The sequence below is a fragment of the Microcebus murinus genome, chromosome 10 (assembly GCF_040939455.1).
Source record: "Microcebus murinus isolate Inina chromosome 10, M.murinus_Inina_mat1.0, whole genome shotgun sequence".
Classification (NCBI taxonomy): Eukaryota; Metazoa; Chordata; class Mammalia; order Primates; family Cheirogaleidae; genus Microcebus; species Microcebus murinus.
In genome coordinates, this window is record NC_134113.1 from 22,046,371 (window position 1) to 22,066,132 (window position 19,762).

The following is a 19,762-nucleotide window of genomic DNA, read 5'->3' on the forward strand; positions in this document are numbered from 1 at the left end:
ATTGAAGAGTCTAGCTCTAGCCTGCAGTACTAATACTTTTTTTTTTAAGCCTCCAGAGTAACTAGGACTACAAGGCAAACCTGGCTAATTTTTGAAATTATTTTTGTAGAGACAGGGGTGTTGCTATGTTGCCCAAGCTGGTCTCAAACTCCTGACCTCCCAAAGTGCTGGGATTAAAGGTGTGAGCCACCTTGCCTGGCCTGTACTAATACTTTTTTTTTTTTTTTTTTTTGAGACAGAGTCTCACTTTGCTGCCTGGGCCAGAGTGAGTGCCATGGTTCAAGCAATCCTTCTGCCTCAGCCTCCCAAATAGCTGAGACTACAGGCGTGAGCCACCACGCCCAGCTAATTTTTTGTTTCTATTTTTTTTTAGTTGACTGGATAATTTTTTCTATTTTTAGTAGAGACGGGGTCTCACTCTTGCTCACGCTGATCTCAAACTCCTGAACTTAATCTTCCCATCTCGGCCTCCCAGAGTGCTAGGATTATAGGCGTGAGCCACCTCGCCTGGTCTTGACTTGTTATTCTTTATTTTCAAAATTGTCTTGACTATAAATTTCCAGCCATTGCATTTCCATAAAAATTTTAGTATTAGCTTGTCAGTTTTTAAGCAAAAGCCTGTTGAGATTTTTATTGGGATTGTACTGACTCTAGAGATCAATTTGGGAAGAATTAACATTTTTTTTTTTGAGACAGTCTCACTTTGTTACCTGGGCTAGAGTGCTCTGGTGTCAGCTTAGCTCACAGCAACCTCCAGCCTGTACTAATACTTTTTAAGAGGTAGTTTTTGCTGTTCTGACTGAAAAGGGTCAGAGTTGCCAGGACTAGATCTGTATTCCACTTGACTAAGGTGGAATACATAGAAGGGTCTCCAAGCTCTGAGAGCTGCCCTGTGGTATGAGGATAGCTGGGCCGCCAGGTCCCTGAAGTGGATCCTCAGGGGACAACAGCATCACTGATATTTGAAGATAATATTCTTCTACCTAAATTTAATGTGAGTAGAATACAACTCTGGAGTCCCAGCTATCTGAGGATGCCACATTGGAACTGCTTTTTCCATAGGACGTTTGCCCCAGAAATTTTCCAGGTAGTTTAATCCTTATAGACAATAACTCGTCCTACTTTTTCCCACAAGCAAAAAACAAACAAAACACAATCACCTGTTGAGTCTGAAAGTTGTTTTAAGTATACAGCACTATGCCTTACAGGCCAACATTCAAGATGTGATTCACAAAGAACTGAATTCTAGATGCCTGCAATTAATGGTCCCCTGAGCAAAAACACAAAACACTTTCATTCTTTTTCATTAATTATCTTTTTCTTATACTTGTTTTGTTAAGCTAGGCAGGAAAAACTACAATTCCCTGCCCACCTCCCCCAAAAAACCATGAGTGAGTTAGCTTCGATTCTCACCCCTCTGGCTAGAGAGTGCTTTCTTTCCTTCCTCTTCTGAAACCTACTACAGCTACACTTCCCAATGTTGCAGGTGTCTTTGCTCCCTCCAGCCAGGGTTCTGATCCTCTTGGACAGAAGAGCCCTAAACGTAAAAGAGGCTTAGTTCTCCTTCCATGCAATGCTTGGAAAGTTACTTCTTTTCCTTTCATAAACATGGTTCTACTCCCTTCTGTTCAAGAAAACTCTGCTGAACACTTCCAAGCTCTTTGCTCACTCTTCAGCACAAGATCTGTTTCATATTTTCTTTATACTTTTCACCTTCCCCCATCATGCTGTCCAGAAAAACTGTGTCCTTTGCTGCAAAGCTGGCCAATTCTGACTATTCTTTTTGGATACACAGCTTGATTTCATACAGATTTTCACTATTATTGTTAGGCATCTTTTTAACTATTATAGTAACATCTTTTTAACTGTTTGAATTAAATGTCTTCCAAATTGGGGGCTCTAGGTGTTCCACTGATTGGGCATGGTGTAAGAGGGACCTTCTTTCTCAGTTCTTGCATCATATAGCCCCTCCTTTTGTAGGTCCATCCCAGTGATCTCTCAGAGATCAGGTCCTTATTTTTATCATTTTCCAATTATATGGCCAAGCTGCTTGGGAAATTAAGCGATAACTAAATTTTGTAAATACACGATCCCGTGGACTCCACCTGTTCACACTGCAGGCTTCCCTGGTGGGACACAGCACATATTCCTCCTCTCCCCTTTCCCCCTGTCTCCTTCCTAATCCTCTTTTCCTTTCATTGATTTACCCCAACACCACAATTTATTACCACTTTTTTTTTTGTCTCAGTTATAACACTTAAAGGCCCTGATCAACTCTAAAGACTGGCTACTTTTTATATAGCAGACCCAGGGACCCAAAGCAGCCATGCTGCAGATGCTTTCTGTCAGGTTTTGGAGAAGTAGCAATCTGCATGGAATTTCTCCATTTTTGCTTCCTGCAAATATCCTTTTATTTCCATTTTATGCCTAATGAGACACCTTCTATGTAAGTTTGGGCTATGCTTAGGAAGCAGTAAGGACAGCTGGTCATGGGAAGCAACAGATCATCCTGGGAAATGCCGATCCATCCTTTTGGTGTTTACGATTAATGTTAAAAGAACCTCTTTTAAGGCCTCCACCCTCCAAAACTTGTGTGCTAGGCAGCTCTGGATATCATTGTTACAATGGACCCTGCTAGACTGGGCCTAATTTCAGGGATACTCAGGTTCCCAGAAACACCAAGTGCAGCCCTCTATTCTTCCTCTCGGGTCCCAGGTTTCAAAGTCCTGTAGGGAGTCGTTAGGGGCCCCAGGGATGCTTGGGCAGCTGTTAGACCATCAGATGACCAGGGATTCATTGATGACAAAGTCCTTGTTCCCTTTCTTACAGGTTTTCGCTCCCAGAGGAATAGAGAAAAGCACGCATGGGTAATTCTCAGTCCATTCCCATGGACTCTCCTTTAGGTTGCATCCTGAGTAACTGGGGAACCTTTTAATTGGATAGCATTGAAAAGAAAAAGCTCATTTTCTTTTATAATACCAGCTGGTCACAATATTGTTAGGAGATGGAGAGATATGGCCTGAAAATGGGACTCTAAATTATAACATATAATGCAATTAGATTTGTTTTGTAAATGAGAACAAAAAGTCAGAAATTCCTTATGGTCCAGGCTTTTACAGCTCTACATCAGAACGCACACCTCAGGAAAACCTGCGAGATTTTGTGTATGTTTCTTCCTGAGACCCAGCAGAAAGAAAAGCCCAATATCATCAATGACCCCCTCCTTGGGAATATTAGCTAGGCTTCCCACCTATTAGCTAGGCTTCCAAGGCCACGGGACCAAACCCAGACCAGAGCCCAAAACAGGATCTGTCTCCACCCAGAACTTAGCCCTGCACGGCTAACCAGGAGTGGAACCTCTTATCACCCTAATTTGCCAGCCAAATTATTTTCTCTAAGGGAAATGGGGACAAATGGGGATACTGGGACCATTCAAGTGCACATCCCTTTCTGCATGACTGACCTGGCACAGTGTAAGCAAAAGTTACTTAAATTTTCTGAAGACCCTTCTCGCTTCTTAAAAGAATTGCAGACCCTGCCATTGTCTTTTGAGTTGACCTGGGCGGTATACATGTTATCCTATCTACCTATCTACCTGTTGTACTCCCAAAGAGAAACACCGCATTTGGGACACAGCTCAGATCCATGCTGATGATTTAGCGCAGGGGTCCTCAAACTTTTTAAACAGGAGGCCAGTTCACTGTCCCTCAGACTGTTGGAGGGCCGGACTATAGTTAAAAAAACTATGAACAAATTCCTGTGCACACTGCACATATCTTATTTTGAAGTAAAAAACCAAAAAAACGGGCAAAAACAGCCGCAAGTAGCCTGCGGGACATAGTTTGAGGACGCCTGATTTGGCAGTTAGGCAGCCTGGCCAATAAGCCATAAAGGCCACTGCTGTATCTAGCAAGAACTCCCAATGAAATTATCAAAAGGGACAGAACAGGTAGACTTAAGGAGGAGAGACCATATGCTTCTTTGCTTTCAGGAAGGAATAAAGAAATGTATTATGAAGGCCGGGCGCGGTGGCTCACGCCTGTAATCCTAGCTCTCTGGGAGGCCAAGGCGGGCGGATCGTTTGAGTTCAGGAGTTCAAAACCAACCTGAGCAAGAGCGAGACCCTGTCTCTACTATAAATAGAAAGAAATTAATTGGCCAACTAATATATATAGAAAAAATTAGCTGGGCATGGTGGCGCATGCCTGTAGTCCCAGCTACTCGGGAGGCTGAGGCAGCAGGATCGCTTGAGCCCAGGAGTTTGAGGTTGCTGTGAGCTAGGCTGATGCCATGGCACTCACTCTAGCCTGGGCAACAAAGTGAGACTCTGTCTCAAAAAAAAAAAAAAAAAAGAAATGTATTATGAAACCTATAAATTATGACAAAGAGAAATAACTCAGGAACCGGGGGAGAACCCAGCCCTTTTCCAGAGATGCTTGATTTATGCCATCAGAAAATATACAAATGTAGATCCATACTCCCCTGAGGGCCAAATATGTATGAGAACCCATTTATAAGCCAGTCAGCCCCTGATATCTGCAGAAAACTACAAAAACTGGCCATGGGACCCCAAACCCCTACTCACCAGCTATTAGACAAGGCCTCTGAGGTGTTTAATAACAGAGATGTAACTGAAAAGGGAGAAAAAGCCCAACATGAGAGGCAGCTGGATTAATGACAAGCCCACCTATTGGCTATTGCTATTAATGGCAAACTGCCATCCTCTAGAAAACTCATAATGGCCCTTAAACTGGAGAAAGACAATGTGGCCTAGAAGGATGGCTGCTTTAAGAGCAGGGAGTTGGGACACTGGAATAAGGACTGTCCTCAAAACAAACCCTTAGGACCCTATCTACTATGCAAACAAACCAGACACTAGAAGAGGGATTGCCCCCCTCCCAAAGGGGGGATGGGACTCCCGGTGCCATGGTGGCCAGTTTGGACTAAAGGGGCCTAGGGACTCTTAATGGCCCTCACCACTAACTTCACTGTCATTGATGAGGAGCCTTGGGTAACCATAGAGGGGGCAGGTAAGAAAATTGATTTCTTAGCCGGGCGCCGTGGCTCACACCCGTAATCCTAGCTCTCCGGGAGGCTGAGGCGGGCGGATCCTTTGAGCTCAGGAGTTCGAAACCAAACCAACCTGAGCAAGAGCGAGACCCCGTCTCTACTATAAATAGAAAGAAATTAATTGGCCAACTAATATATATATAGAATAAATTAGCCGGGCATGGTGGCACATGCCTGTAGTTACAGCTACTTGGGAGGCTGAGGCAGAAGGATCGCTTGAGCCCAGGAGTTTGAGGTTGCTGTGAGCCAGGCTGACGCCACGGCATTCACTCTAGCCTAGGCAACAAAGTGAGATTCTGTCTCAAAAAAAAAAAGAAAAAGAAAATTGATTTCTTAATTGATACAGGGGCCAGTTCTCTGTCCTGACTGTTCATGCTGGACCACTGTCTGATAAGAACTATGTTACTGCTAAGGTGGATGTAATACTCAAAATTAGGAGATTCAGCCTGCCTTTAAATTATAGAATTAGGCCGGGCATGGTGGCTCACACCTGTAATCCTAGCACTCTGGGAGGCTGAGGCAGGAGGATAGCTTAAGCCCAGGAATTTTAGGTTGCTGTGAGCTAGGTTGATGCCATGGCACTCTAGCCCAAGCATTAGAGTGAGACTCTGTCTCCAAAAAAATAAATAAAAAGATATTATGGGTAAGGCGCAGTGGCTCACACCTATAATCCTAGCACTCTAGGAGGCTGAGGTGGGAGGATTGCTTGAGGCCAGGAGTTCAGAGATCAGTGTGAGCAAGAGCAAGATCCTGTGTCTACAAAAACAGGAAAATTAGCTGGGTGTGGTGGTATATACCTATAGTCCTAGCTACTCAGGAGACTGAGGCAGGAGGATCACTTGAGCCCAGGAATTTGAGGTTGCAGTGAGCTGTGATGAAGCCACTGGCACTCTAGCCCAAGCAACAGAGTGAGATCTTGTCTCAAAAAAAAAAAAAAAAAATATGTATTATGATCTCTCGTAGTTTCTTAGTTATCCCTGAATGTCCTACTCGATTGTTCAAACAAAATTTAATCAAAGTCCTTGGAGCAACCCTGCATTTGATAATTCCAAAACTCCAAGTGCCTGTATTATTAGCTCAAGACTCAGTCTTAGATTCAAAACATCCTTACCTTGTTCCAACTGCTAGTTGACCCAAAGGTCTGGGTCCAAGGGACCCCCAGGAGGGCAGAAACTATAAACCAGTTCTAATCTCTCTGAAAGTCAAAAATGTATTCCCCAATAGATGCCAATATTCCCTCAAGCCAGAGCTAAAAGAGGACTCCAACCTTTAATAGATAAGTTTCTACAACATGGCTTCTTGGTCCCCTGTCAGTCCCCTTTTAATACTCCCATTCTCCCTGTTCAAAAGCCAGAGAGTAGGCCGGGCGCTGTGGCTCACGCCTGTAATCCTAGCTCTTGGGAGGCCGAGGCAGGCGGATTGCTCAAGGTCAGGAGTTCAAAACCAGCCTGAGCAAGAGCGAGACCCCGTCTCTACTATAAATAGAAAGAAACTAATTGGCCAACTGATATATATATATAAAAAAAAAAATTAGCCGGGCATGGTGGCACATGCCTGTAGTCCCAGCTACTCGGGAGGCTGAGGCAGGAGGATCGCTTGAGCCCAGGAGTTTGAGGTTGCTGTGAGCTAGGCTGACGCCACGGCACTCACTCTAGCCTGGACAACAAAGCGAGACTCTGTCTCAAAAAAAAAAAAAAAAAGCCAGAGAGTAGTTATCATACGGTGCAAGACCTTAGAGCAGTTAAAGAAGCCATGATCCTAATCAATCCCACTGTTCCTAACCCCTATAGTATACTAACCTATATACCTGAAACACTGTATTGGATCTTAATGATATTTTTTGTATCTTCCCTTAATGCCCCAAATTTCAATTTTTGTTAGCTTTTGAATGGACTTCTCTGGGTTCTCCCCACACCCAACAATTATACTTGGACTGTACTGCCGCAAGGCTTCCTGGACAGTCCCCATCCTTTTGGTAACACTCTTGCCTAAGACGTTAGGGCAAGATAGATTCTTCAGATAAGAATACCATACAAGTTTTCAACTCCTGGGGAAGAGAGGATATCAAGTCTCCCCTTCCAAGGTTCAGATCTCTAATCAGTCTGTAAAATACCTGGGATATATCTTAACTCTAGGGGAAAGAACTCTAGCCATTGAATGCAAGACTACTATTTTTTTTTTTTTTTTTTTTGAGACAGAGTTTCACTGTGTTGCCCAGGCTAGCAGTGCCGTGGTGGCAGCAGCCTAGCTCACAGCAACCTCAAACTCCTGGGCTCAAGCCATCCTCCTGCCTCAGCCTCCCAAGTAGCTGGCCCGGCTAATTTTTTTCTCTATATATATTTTTAGTTGGCCAATTAATTTCTTTCTATTTTTATAGTAGAGACGGTTTCTCACTCTTGCTCAGGCTGGTTTCGAACTCCTAATCTTGTGCAATCCGCCCGCCTCAGCCTCCCAGAGTGCTAGGATTACAGGCGTGAGCCACCGCGCCCGGCAGCAAGACTAGTATTTTAAGCTTAGAACCCCCGCAACACTATAAGGCAGCTTAGGACTTTTCTGGATTTTGTACAATCTGGATCCCTAACTTTGGGCTTATTGCAAAAACCCTTCTACTATAAAGGAGCTCCTTTAAAGGAGGCTATAAAGGAGCCAAAAAGTACTCCTTTAGAGTGGACTAGGGGATCTCAAAGACCCTTCCAAGAAGCTACTGACTTCAGCTCTGGCCCTAGGCCTCTCTAACCTAAAGAAACCTTTCTCCTTGTAAGTGGCAAAAAACCAAGGATAGCATTGGGAGTACTCACTCAGAAGCTGGATGAAATTCTTAAGCTGGTGGCTTACTTTTCAAAACAACTGGACTCTGTGGCTTGTGGATGGCCAGCATGCCTGCGGGCTGTAGCGGCTGCCAGCTCATTAGTCAAAGGGGCTTCTAAACTAACTCTAGGATAATCTTTGGTGGTCTTTACTCCACACCAAGTAGAGGTTTTAGAAATAAACAGTCATTTACTTAATAAAATATCAAGCCCTCCTCATAGACACACCTGAAGTAGTCCTTAAAGTATGCCAAACTTTAAACCCAGTTACCCTCATGCCTGCCCAAGATTCAGCCCATTATACTCCTGTATAGAATCGATAGAACGAGCTTATTTTAGCAGACCAGACTTAAATGATGAGTCATTAGAAAACCCTGATGAATGGTTCACAGACGGAAGTAGCTACATGAAAGACAGTATCATCGGGAGAGCAGGATATTCAATAGTCAACCTTCAACAAGTAACCGAGGTTGGACTAGCTACTACTTCTGCCCCAAAAGTTGAACTTATTGCCCTTGCCCAAGCCTTACAATTAGGAAAAGGAAAAAGAATCAATATTCATACAGACAAGGCAAATATGCCTTCCTTGTTATACAAGCCCATGCAGCAATAGGAAAGGAAAGGGGATTATTAACTGGTAAGCATGGACCAGCCTGACACTGATACAGGCAGTACTTGAGCCCCTGGAGGTAGCAATCATACATTGTAAAAGACACCAGAATGGCAGGGGGGTGGGGGGGGATGGGTACACTCTACACTGGCTTGAGGAAACTCATTGGCAGACCAAGCAGCCAAAAGAGCTGCCTTTAAGATAAAAAAAGAAAATGGCCATAATTCCCCAGCCAATATCCCAGAGGCTAGGCCCCAATACACCATAAAAGAAGAGGAATGGGCAACACAACATGGATACATAAAAAGCCCTTGTGGGTGGTAAGAAAAAGATCAAAAACCCTTGATCCCTCAAGCCAATGGAAAATTATAAAAGAACTACATGTCACTACTCACTTAGGGAGAGACACCCTCATCTCTCTGGTACATTGTTCTCTTAATGGAAAGAGGCTACCCAAAACAGTTAAAGAAGTAACCAAGTCTGCCCATTATGCTTCCATAATAATCCTGGAGGAAAGATAATGCCACCCCTACTCTTGAACTCAGTACAAAGGAGAGGCACATACCCAGGGGAAGACTATCAAATGGGCCTTACTCAGATGCCCTCAGCTCACGGCTATAGATATTTGTTAGTAACAGATACTTGCACTGGATGGATAGAAACTTTCCCTACCAGAACAGAAAAGGTCCAGGAGGTAGCAAAGGCTCTACTTAAGGAGATTATCCCTCAATTTGGATTGCCCCATCACTTCAGAGTGATAATGGACCTTCTTTTGTAGCTAAAATAACCCAGGGAATCTCTATAGCATTAGGGATATCATATCATCTCCACACCTCCTGGAAGCCCCAATCTTCACAAAAGGTAGAAAAAGTTAACCATTTAATAAAAAAAGACTTTAGCCAAATTATCTCAAGAAACCTCCGAACCGTGGACAAAAACTACTTCCCATAGCGTTACGCAGAACAAGAATCTTTCCTAAAAGCTCTCTATGACTCCGCCCATTTGAAATGCCTGATGGAGGGCCTTTTCTGACTTCTGATATTTTGATTGGTTCAGAAGTTCAAAATTTAATAAAATATATCATTAACCTAGGACAGGTACAGCAAGCCTTAGTGGATTATGGAAATAAAATACTCCTCACCCCGGACAAGATGCCACATCAGCTAATGGGCAAATGTGGAGATTAGTCCTTCTAAAGACCTAGAAGGAAGGATCCCTCACTGACCAACTTCAGCCTAAACGGAAAGGTCCCCATCAGGCGCTCTTGAGCACCCTACTGCAGTTAAGCCACAAGGAACCAACAGCATGGTGCATCTGTCTAGGATAAAATGTGTTTCTTCCAAGTCTTCAGAGGGCTCTATGCCATCAACTGAGGATCCAGAATATATCTGTGAACTGTGGAAGATCTGAAATTCATTTTTAGGAAAAAACAATCCCTTGGACTGGAACCAGGAAAGTATGTGCTGCCTCAACACTGGGTAGCTCTTTACTTGGGGATCTTATATCTACTAATCTTCCTCGTTCGGGCAAGACTAAAATTTACACGTAATCTACGGGGTATACACATAACCAACTGCTTTCATCGTGGGGCCAGTGCTTCTTTCCATTCTAAGCCTAATAACAACAGTCAGGAGTGAAGGGGGGGAAGACAAGAGTTTGGTCAGTGTGTCCCTGATAACAACCACTGAGGGAGACTTCACAGACTGCTGGGTCTGCCAGTGGCTACAAACTGGCTCAAACCACTTAAATCCAAGATGGCTAAAGGTTTAACCAACTGGTGACCTTTAGGTTCTTTCTACCGATTACCATAAAATTTCCATAGGGAAACCTCCCATTTGCATGATGCACCTGACACCAGGACAGTTCCAGACTGACCATATCTGGTAAAAGAGGGTGTTACTCTCTAAATACAAGAATTGTCTGCCGAATTACCAGAAAACCACACCACTTCTCATGGAATATTCCCCGCCTTCATTATGTTTATTCATAAAATATGGGAGCCCTGACCTCTGGGGGCACTCCCTTCCCAAGTGTGTACTTTTCGTTTTCCTAACTTCGGTGCTCTTGCTTTTCTTCTGAGTCACCCTTAAATTCTTTTATGCCACAAAGTCAAGAACCTGGATAGTGGGTAGGATGTTGAGATTTCCTATTTACCCAGCCCTCTGGCAACACCTGGACATTATCAATAGGTTGTTTGAAAATTCCACATTTCTCAGGAGACATGGCTGTCATAAGCTACCAGAGTCAGGTTACCTTTCTAGGTCTTTCTGGTCAAACCTTGAATTACCAAATTCCAACTTGCAATCATCCTAGATGGACCCAGGCATATCCCAACACCACTGTTTTTAGCAATGAAGGTGACTTTTGCTTTTAACTCTGCTGTAGAAGTCCAAAGAAGTTATTTTTCTCTCATATGCTATGTATCTAATGCCTAAGAGGTTGGGCTACTGAGTTTGGGCAGCCCCTTAGTTCCCAATTACTACTTCCAAACTATTTCTCCTTCAGAAACATTTCAAGTTCACATCATCTGGCTAATCACCCTCTACTATCTCCCTGCTATCATTTACCAACCTCCTGGTCACACTTCTTCAGAAATTATAGAGCTATTTGTCCTAGGTTTTCCTCACCATACTTTTCTACATTCTGTGTGAATTGTAGGTGACTGATGCAACACCAACACTTGGCCTCTTAGACCTCTGACCTTTTCATCTCTAACAACTTGTTCCTCTATTCCATCTTAACCACTCCAGTGATAAGACTCTGAACCTTTCTTCCAGCTAACTTACTGTATTCTCACTTACCTAATTAAGACTTCCAATCTGTTAACCCCAACATTTAAAAAAAAAAATCTATTAGCCTGCTTCTGCCATCATATGATTGTTTTCCAACTCACCCAGCTTAGATTCCCTGATCAATCTTCTCATCACTCTTTTGCAAACATATTCCACTCTGGGGGCACTGACCTCAAAGTCTATCTTCTTTCTTGCTTGGATTGAAATGAACTTCCTCACTGCTTGCGTACAAACAGCAAACACAGCTGAAGAAAAGTCATACAATAGGTGATTAATGGAAAAAGAAAAAAAAAACACCCCAAATTCTGTAAAATAAAGAGGTTTATTCTGAGCCCATATGAGTGACCATGGCCTGGAGATCCACAAATCCAAGACGACTTGAGTAGGTGGTCCCAAAGCGGTCAAGTTGGGTTTCAGTTTGGTTTTATACATTTTAGGGAGACCGGAATTGCAGGTAACACCAAAAATCAATACATGAAACGTACAAATTGGGGGTCTCCTAATCAGAGAGCAAGACACAATACACCCACTGGAAGTGATCTGTTAAGCAAACTGATGGCCTTGCAGGTGTGACTTCACTTTTGCCTTGCATGGCTTCAGGTCCAGTTTGCAATTACTCTAAACTCCAGAAGGGAGGGGGGTATAAGGCATGTCTGACCTCCCTTCCTTTATGGCTGAGAACTCAGTTTTAAGGTTTTACAGGGGTCCCCTTGGCCAAGAGAGGTCCATTCAGTTGTTGGGGGGTTGGGGAGCAAGGGGAGGTTAGGATTTTATTTTTAGTTTAAAAGGCTGACTGGTAATTCATGACCTTCGTCCTCCCAGGGTACTTGATACTGGCTAACAATGTTATTCCATTCTCTGGATTAACCATTCATACCTTTGCTTCTCTTCAAATCTCTCACATCCCTTTTCCCCATTTTCAGCTGGTGACCTTGCCTCATACATAGGAAAATAGAAACCATCTGCAGGAACGCTTGAACTTCAGACTGTCAAATCTGTGCTCATTTTCTCTTGCAACCATTTTCCATGGAAGACTATCCTATCAGAAGTAAATTTCAGCACTTATACTCTGGATCCCACCCTTCTCTCCTCAAGGAGAGATTCTTTCATCTCCTTTCTGGTGCATCACCAGACTCTACTGGACATTCTGACCAAAGATTCAGAATATCAACACTTTTAAAAACTTCCATTACTGGGCATCTACCCAAAGGAAAAAAGGCATTCTATAAAAAAGATATCTGCAATAGAATGTTTATATCAGCACAATTCATAATTGCAAAGATGTAGAAACAAACCAAGTGCCCATCAATACATGAGTGGATTAATAAAATGTGGTATATGTATACTATGGGGTACTACTTAGCCACAAAAAACAATGGTGATCTATCACCTCTTGTATTATCCTGGATAGAGCTAGAGCCCATTCTACTAAGTGAAGTATCACAAGAATGGAAAAACAAGCACCACACATACTCACCATCAAATTGCTATTAATTGATCAACACTTATGTGCACATATAGTAGTAACATTCATCGGGTGTCAGGCAGGTGGGAGGGGGAGAAGGGGATGGGTACAGTCACACCTAATGGATGCAGTATGCACTGTCTGAGGGACTGACATGCTTGAAGCTCTGATTTGGGTCCTTGAAGCGCTGACTTGGGTGGGGCAAAGGCAATATATGTAACCTAAACATTTGTACCCCCATAGTATGCTGAAATAAAAAAAAAGACTAGATGTTACAAATCAAACAAAACAAAACAAACCTCTCATTTCCCTATAAAATTTTATAAAAGAGAGACAGAGAGAGAGAGAAACACGCACCTGTAGTCCCAGCTGTAGTCTCAGCTACATGGGAGGCTGAGGCCAGTAGGATGCGTGAGCCCAGGAGTTTAGTCCAGCCTTGGCAATGTAGCAAGACCATACACCCCCTTAAAAACAAAAAAAAGAAAGAGTTGGTGTTTTATTTGTGTTACATTCATCCAGTATTTAAAAAGTTATCTTTTTTGTTGAAATAGTTATTGGAGTTTTTAAAAAAATCCTTAAAATCCCACAGTATTGATACTTAAACCTTTGGAAAGAATGGAAAGATATTTCCATGTGAGGCCAAAACTTAAAACTTGATCTAATTATTTTGTCAGGAAACTTCCATAACTTTTTTTTACCACTTGGATTACTGCCTTCATTTCCCTTTCTGAAGTACTTAATGTTATTAACATAAGCTGATGTTTTTGGCTTTCATTTTTGTTTTGCATAGGATTAGTTGTGAATTTAAGTGTGTCACCTCAAATAGAGCAGAATAAATTATATTTAAAGTGATCTCAAATACTGAGAAGCCAAAAACCTTATTTATTTCCCGTAAGCCATTTCTGAGAATTCATTTTAAAGAAATAATCAAATATGGAGTTTATTTATTTGTAAAGATATTTATTGCTTCATTAATGGTCAATAAGTAACTATCAATAGCTAAATAATTTATGATATATCCATGTCATGCATGCTCATAAAAATCATGTCTTGACATTTAAGAATATGAGACTATCCACAATACAGTACTAAGTAAAAAGACAAATAGAAAAAAATGGAGAACCATATTAGAGGAAGATCTCAATTCTATAAAGAACATTTATAAAGTGTGTGGATATATGTATATTTTTAAATATATACACACACAAAACCACTCTTGGGCTCAAGGGATCCTCCTGCCTCAGCCTCCTGAGTAGCTGGCAGCCTTCAAAGTAGCTGGGACTGAACCACTGTGCCTGGCCTAAAATAATAAATTAATATACACCAAAATATCTGTAGTAGTTCCTGTTGGATGGTGGGGCACAAGTGATTTTTATTTTCTTCTCTATGTTTTTCTTTTATTCCCCAAGATTTCTATAGTGAACATATATGATTTTATAACCATAAATATTTTTCTTTTTAAATTAGTGTGAGAAATTGGGGGATCAGTTGACTTATCAGAATTCAAGTCTGTTTTTCAATTTTGCATATCCCAAAGCTCCATTTTATCAGTTCATCCAGAGTACATTGGTGTTAGATAACAATTTAAAGAAATTTCAGAAGAGAAAGCTAGGTTATTAAACAGGTGAAATAAATGCTTAGCGTATTCTACACTAGTGGGTAAATCCTCTTGAAGAATAAATGAGAGACCGAACATTTTTTAGTGAAACAACAAACTATAGAGCTATTAAGTTTGATTTGGGAATTGATTTGGGAATATTGATTTAGGAATTCAAATCAATTCAATCAATTCAATCAATTTAGGAACCCAGGAGTTTGAGGTTGCTGTGAGCTAGGCTGACGCCATGGCACTCACTCTAGCCTGGGCAACAAGCGAGACTCTGTCTCAAAAAAAAAAAAAAAAAAATTGATTTGGGAATTCAAGCGTGGATCTGTATATTCTGGAACCTCTTCCCACCTATCATCACTATAAATGACTGTAACAGATTAAGTTAGAACGAAGTGTTGGATTTTAGGTCGTTTCAAAGTTACAGCAAGTCAGCTGATGGGCCATTCTAAGAAACTAGAGATGTCCAGCCTTGGGAAAGAATCTGAGACCTGGGAAGTGAGTTTTAGAGCTATGACAGTATTATAATGGTATGTATATATTGATTTACAGTTTAAAAGGCATTTTGATATGTTTTACCTTATTTGATTTCTCCAGTCTTATCTTGCTGTAAAAGCCAGAGGTTCTCAAACTTCAGCATGCATCAGAATCATAGTGAAGTCTTGGTTCTGTGCCTCACTCCCAGAGTTTTCTGAGTGTGTAGATCTGGGATGGGGCCTAAAAATGTGCTTTTCTAACTTGTTCCCAGGATGCTGGTCCTGAAACAGCTCTAGGCCATTTTTTCTGATCTTTGTGAAAGACAAAGCAGGCTGTGTATCACCTTTCTTTTTTTTGAGACAGAGTCTCACTCTGTTTCCCGGCTACAGTGCCACGGTGTCAGCCTAGCTTACAGCAACCTCAAACTCATGGACTTAAGCAATCCTTCTGCCTTAGCCTCCTGAGTAGCTGGGACTACAGGCATGCACCACCATGCCTGGCTAATTTTTTTCTATATATTTTTAGTTGTCCAGCTAATTTCTATTTTTTAGTAGAGATGGGGGTCCTTACTCTTGCTCAGGCTGGCCTTGAACTCCTGACCTCCAGCGATCCTCCCAACTGGACCTCCCAGAGTGCTAGGATTACAGGCATGAGGAAGAGGCTTGGCCTGTATCACCTTTCAATGGGCAGATACAACCCAAAGCTGAGTTAATTTCACTGTTTTAGCACCTTCACACCATTCTGTTCATGCTTTCACTACAGTTATCCCATTCCACTTTTACTTAGTGTATCTTCATCCTCATTGCTTAGCACAGTATCAGGTTCATTATACTTGGTAGTACATAAATTATCTGTTGAAATGAATGATTAATTTCAATCCAACCAAACAGGAGAGGGAACTACACCAAACGAAAATACAATGTCTACCTATATTGCTACATTAGGTTGAATCCAAAGAACTTAGTATTTGATAGTTTCAAAATACTAAGCAGAAAAACTCAGGACTTTTATGGAACATATCCAATCAAAATCTAAAAATATTAAATTCTCATAAGCTTGCTATTCGTTTTTTGTTCAACAAATATTTGACACATACTTGCAAGGCACTACTCAGTACCAAGAGTCCTGGAGCTTACAAAGGTGAGTAAGCAAGCTTTGCTTCCTGCTAAAGAGATTAATAGTCAAAAGTGGTATATGATTAGTCACCACTCGCAAGAATTGGTGAAAATATAAAGGTGCAATGGCGTATCACTTAAGTCCAACGGCTATTAGCTCGCTATTTCAACAGTTTGTTTCCATTTTTATTATAAAACATTTATTATAAAGGGGGATCTGTAGTCACTTACCTGGTTTGGAATCTTGGGGGACCCTTGGTAGGTCACTAATCCTCTGTGTGCCAAAGCCACATCCTGTAGAAGTGGGATATTAATCTCACGTTGCAAGATTTGTTTATATTGGTAAGGCAGGGGGCGGGGGGAGGAATGGCAGGGGCAATATATGTAACCTAACAATATTTGTACCCCCATAATATGATAAAATAAAATTGAATTTTAAAAAAAAAAGATTTGTTTATAGTGTCTGGTACATGGTAAGGGCTAAAAACGTAAAATATTACTATAATACTCAAAGTTAGAAACTGTACTCGCTTTCAAAAGGCAAGCAGTCTAAACTTGTTTTTGGAAAAACAGGTTGTACAGTGTCTGTCGTACACTTCCTGTGATGGGCCAGTGGACTGACGTGCCGACTCATGCACAGCGGCAATAGTCCACATTTCTAAGCATTATGCACAGTAAATGACAAAAAACTCATTTTAAAAGACCAAAGAGAATAAAATATCAGCCTTATGGCTCTTCAATACTAAGCGTCATCTCTCTGCAGTCCAAGGATTACTACGATAATATTTGAACGAGGAAGAGATAATTCTAGCATCAAAAGCATTTTCAAAAAATGGCGGGACTACATCTAGGTTTGCAGAAGTCGGTGGTTTAAAGTGGGGAAAGAAAAAAAAAAAAAGAGGCTTGACCCCGACGTGATTCGAACACGCAGCCTTCTGATCTGGAGTCAGACGCGCTACCGTTGCGCCACGAGGTCCTGCTGGGCTGTGGCTCGTGCGGTTTCTTACGACTCGGATAACACGGCAGGCATTTCTTCGACGAGCACGCCACCTTTTCTTCCTTTCACCCCATGTCCTTCCACCAGTATCTGTCGTAGCTGAAGACTGTCATTTCAGTGCCCAAACTTTCCTGACAGCCGGCCCCCTACCAAGGTCGGAACGTAAGGAGCTGAGGCGCGAGAACGGCCTATCCCATTTAATATGGTTCACCGGGGTCAAAGAAAATGGGTCCTTCCTGTCTGGCAAGCGATTTCCGTTCTTACTCGCCCAGCCCCCGCCCCGCCAGGCGCGGAGACTCCGCCCTCTCTCTCCCCTCCCCCCACGGGTTCTGCGCTCTGAGTTCTTGACCTCGAGTTATCGGGCGGAGCGCCACTGCGCATGCGCAGGCCTTTGCCAGATGGCGGCTGGGAGCAACTGTACAGGCTTCTCAGGTTGTTTTCTTTTTCCCTTCCCTCCTCTTCTGCCAACAAAATAAAGCACTTTCTCACAGGGATTGCTTTCATTTCATAGTAAGCACGAAGCTTAAAAGTCACCATTTTGAAAAGACATGATTGTGCACTCATGAGAGAGAGGTCTTAGCGTATTGTATTTGACAGGGTCGTCGTGCAATTAAGTGCAACGGAGGACGATAGTGGATCCAACAAAAGCTGTTACCTCCCCGTCGGGGAATTGAACCCCGGTCTCCCGCGTGACAGGCGGGGATACTAACCACTATACTAACGAGGAGCTGCTTAACTTGCGTTTCCTAGGTATCTCTTCTAGGACACTAAGACCCCTCTGGGGCTCGCCTGGTTTCCGCCTGCGAAGTGTAGAAACTGCGTTCTTGGAACTGCTGCTTGGCTTGTTATCCTCTCTGGACGCCTTGGACTCTTTGTTGGTGGAGAGAAGAAAAAGTGTCGAATAAATGAAGGAAATGCATTTTAAATTTAACGTTGATAAATTGGGTGAAAATAGTTTCCCAGGGCTCTTTACGCTTTCCAAATGACTTAGGTTGCTGGCGTCAGGTTTTTTTTGTTTTTTTCTTTTTAATTAATCGTGAATGAGTATGTGAGTTGCAGCAGAGCTTTACCCTCAAAAATGTATATTTTCATTCTGAACTTGAAGTTCAAGGATATCATCTGGTTGCCAGATGTCTGGGACAGTCAGGGTTGTCCCACGGTCCCGTGCCTGTTCAAACAATTCCTAAGCTTTCATAACACAAAAGCGCTCACGCATTTGACCGGCTGTGGTCCAATGCAGTTTTATCACCTGCCTTTTCCTGGGTTGCTCTCTCTCCCGAGGCGCCTACAGTTTATTTGAAAGTGACAGAAATAAATACGTACGTGCTTAAATAATAATACATTTAAATAACCCAGAACAAGGACGTGCCAACAATGGTTAACCCCAGGGTTAGGGAAGTGCACTAATAGGATATTGAGTATCATCCTAAGCCTTTTCATAAACAGGATCAAGCCTCTGGGACTGGGAGTCCTCGCCTGTAAATTTTTGACTTTGTCTCTAAATATCGTATATATGTACGATATATATATATATATATATATATATATATATATATATACACACCCGCAGATCAACGGGCATGGTTGAAAGGGTTTCATTATAGAACTTAAGGAATCCCTTGTTTGTAGTGTGCTCTGGATGAATGTATTTTTTAGATCACAGATCACATGGCATTTGTTCACCTGATGGAAGGGATAATTTGTTTAATGCATACTGTAAACAAGTGGCAATTTCTGAGGCCTGTTTTGTTTTTTTTGTTTTGTTTTGTTTTTTGTTTTGTTTACTCTTAAATACGCCAAAGCCTCAAAAAAACCTGTTGTTGTCCTGGGGCCTCTTTCCTCTCTGGCCCTCCAATAACTCTTGTGAGGTTCAGAGGGCACTGTGATAACTAGGATGATGTCCTTTAACTGGTAAGCTTTAAGGGACTTGCCCCAGGTTTCTGTGAGTGGAGTTGAGGGGCAGTGGGAACCCAAGTCTCCTGAATCGTGTTTGCCCCCCTGTTCCACACTGCGGCAGAAGCAGCTTAATCTTTGTCCCTCCAGAAGAGACAACACCTCCCCACTGAAGCTCGAGGGTCAAGCCAAGCCTGGGTTCACACACACGTGTTGCCACTGCTCCTTTTATTTCTTCCCTGGGGAAACTAAGAAGCAGCCTGAGTCAGCGGAGATCAGGGAGCAGGGAACTCAGCAAGCACCTGCTGTTCACCTTCCTAAAATGGAAAGGAAAAGAGAGGGCAGTTATCCTGGACAGGGTAAGAGAGCTCAGAGATTCCTCGCTGTCAGCGTTGGGAGAAAGTAAAGGTTAAAATCTGACTTGCGGTACAGAGGGCACGGAGCTCTCTTTGGAGGTAAATGGCATGATGGCAATCGGTGTCATTGAAAGTTTCAAAATCTTGCTCTGCCTAAAGAACTATATCGCCTAAAGAACTTATCACATCTTGTAAAATGATTCACTTTCATTTCATTTGCTCAACATCCCTGTGAGGTCAATAGGGCAAGAATTTTCTATTTTACAGGAGGATAAAGAGAATCTTGTGCAAGGTCACGCAGACAGGAAGTGGTGAAATGCCAAAATCGCCCAACTTCTGACTGTAAATCCTCTTTAATTTTCACCCTGTGGCATAGTTCCATACGTGTATATATACACACACAAATAAATATATGCTATGGAGAGAAAAACTTTATAAATAGTATCAACATGTGTCACACTTGTTCCTATATTAATATTTGCTAATCTCTAATTATTTGGCAGCCAGTGTAGTTATTCATTAACTTTTTTTTAATTTTTTTTTTTATTCATTCACTTTTTATAAAAATTGCGAC

The 19,762-nt window shown here is 42.2% G+C and overlaps 1 long non-coding RNA gene and 2 other non-coding genes across 3 annotated transcripts; all 3 read right to left on the minus strand.

Annotated features, from left to right (window-relative positions):
- Nucleotides 1-12,644: 12,644 nt before the first annotated feature.
- Nucleotides 12,645-17,178, minus strand: LOC142873344 (uncharacterized). The gene is made up of 4 exons (XR_012921400.1): nucleotides 16,851-17,178; nucleotides 16,174-16,236; nucleotides 13,102-13,208; nucleotides 12,645-12,991 (listed from the first exon to the last, which is right to left on the minus strand). It is a non-coding gene; the product is annotated as an uncharacterized LOC142873344 (long non-coding RNA).
- Nucleotides 16,847-16,918, minus strand: TRNAW-CCA (transfer RNA tryptophan (anticodon CCA)). Its single transcript has one exon. It is a non-coding gene; the product is annotated as a tRNA-Trp (tRNA).
- Nucleotides 17,179-17,594: 416 nt separating the features above from the next.
- Nucleotides 17,595-17,666, minus strand: TRNAD-GUC (transfer RNA aspartic acid (anticodon GUC)). Its single transcript has one exon. It is a non-coding gene; the product is annotated as a tRNA-Asp (tRNA).
- Between the last annotated feature and the right edge of the window lie 2,096 nt (nucleotides 17,667-19,762).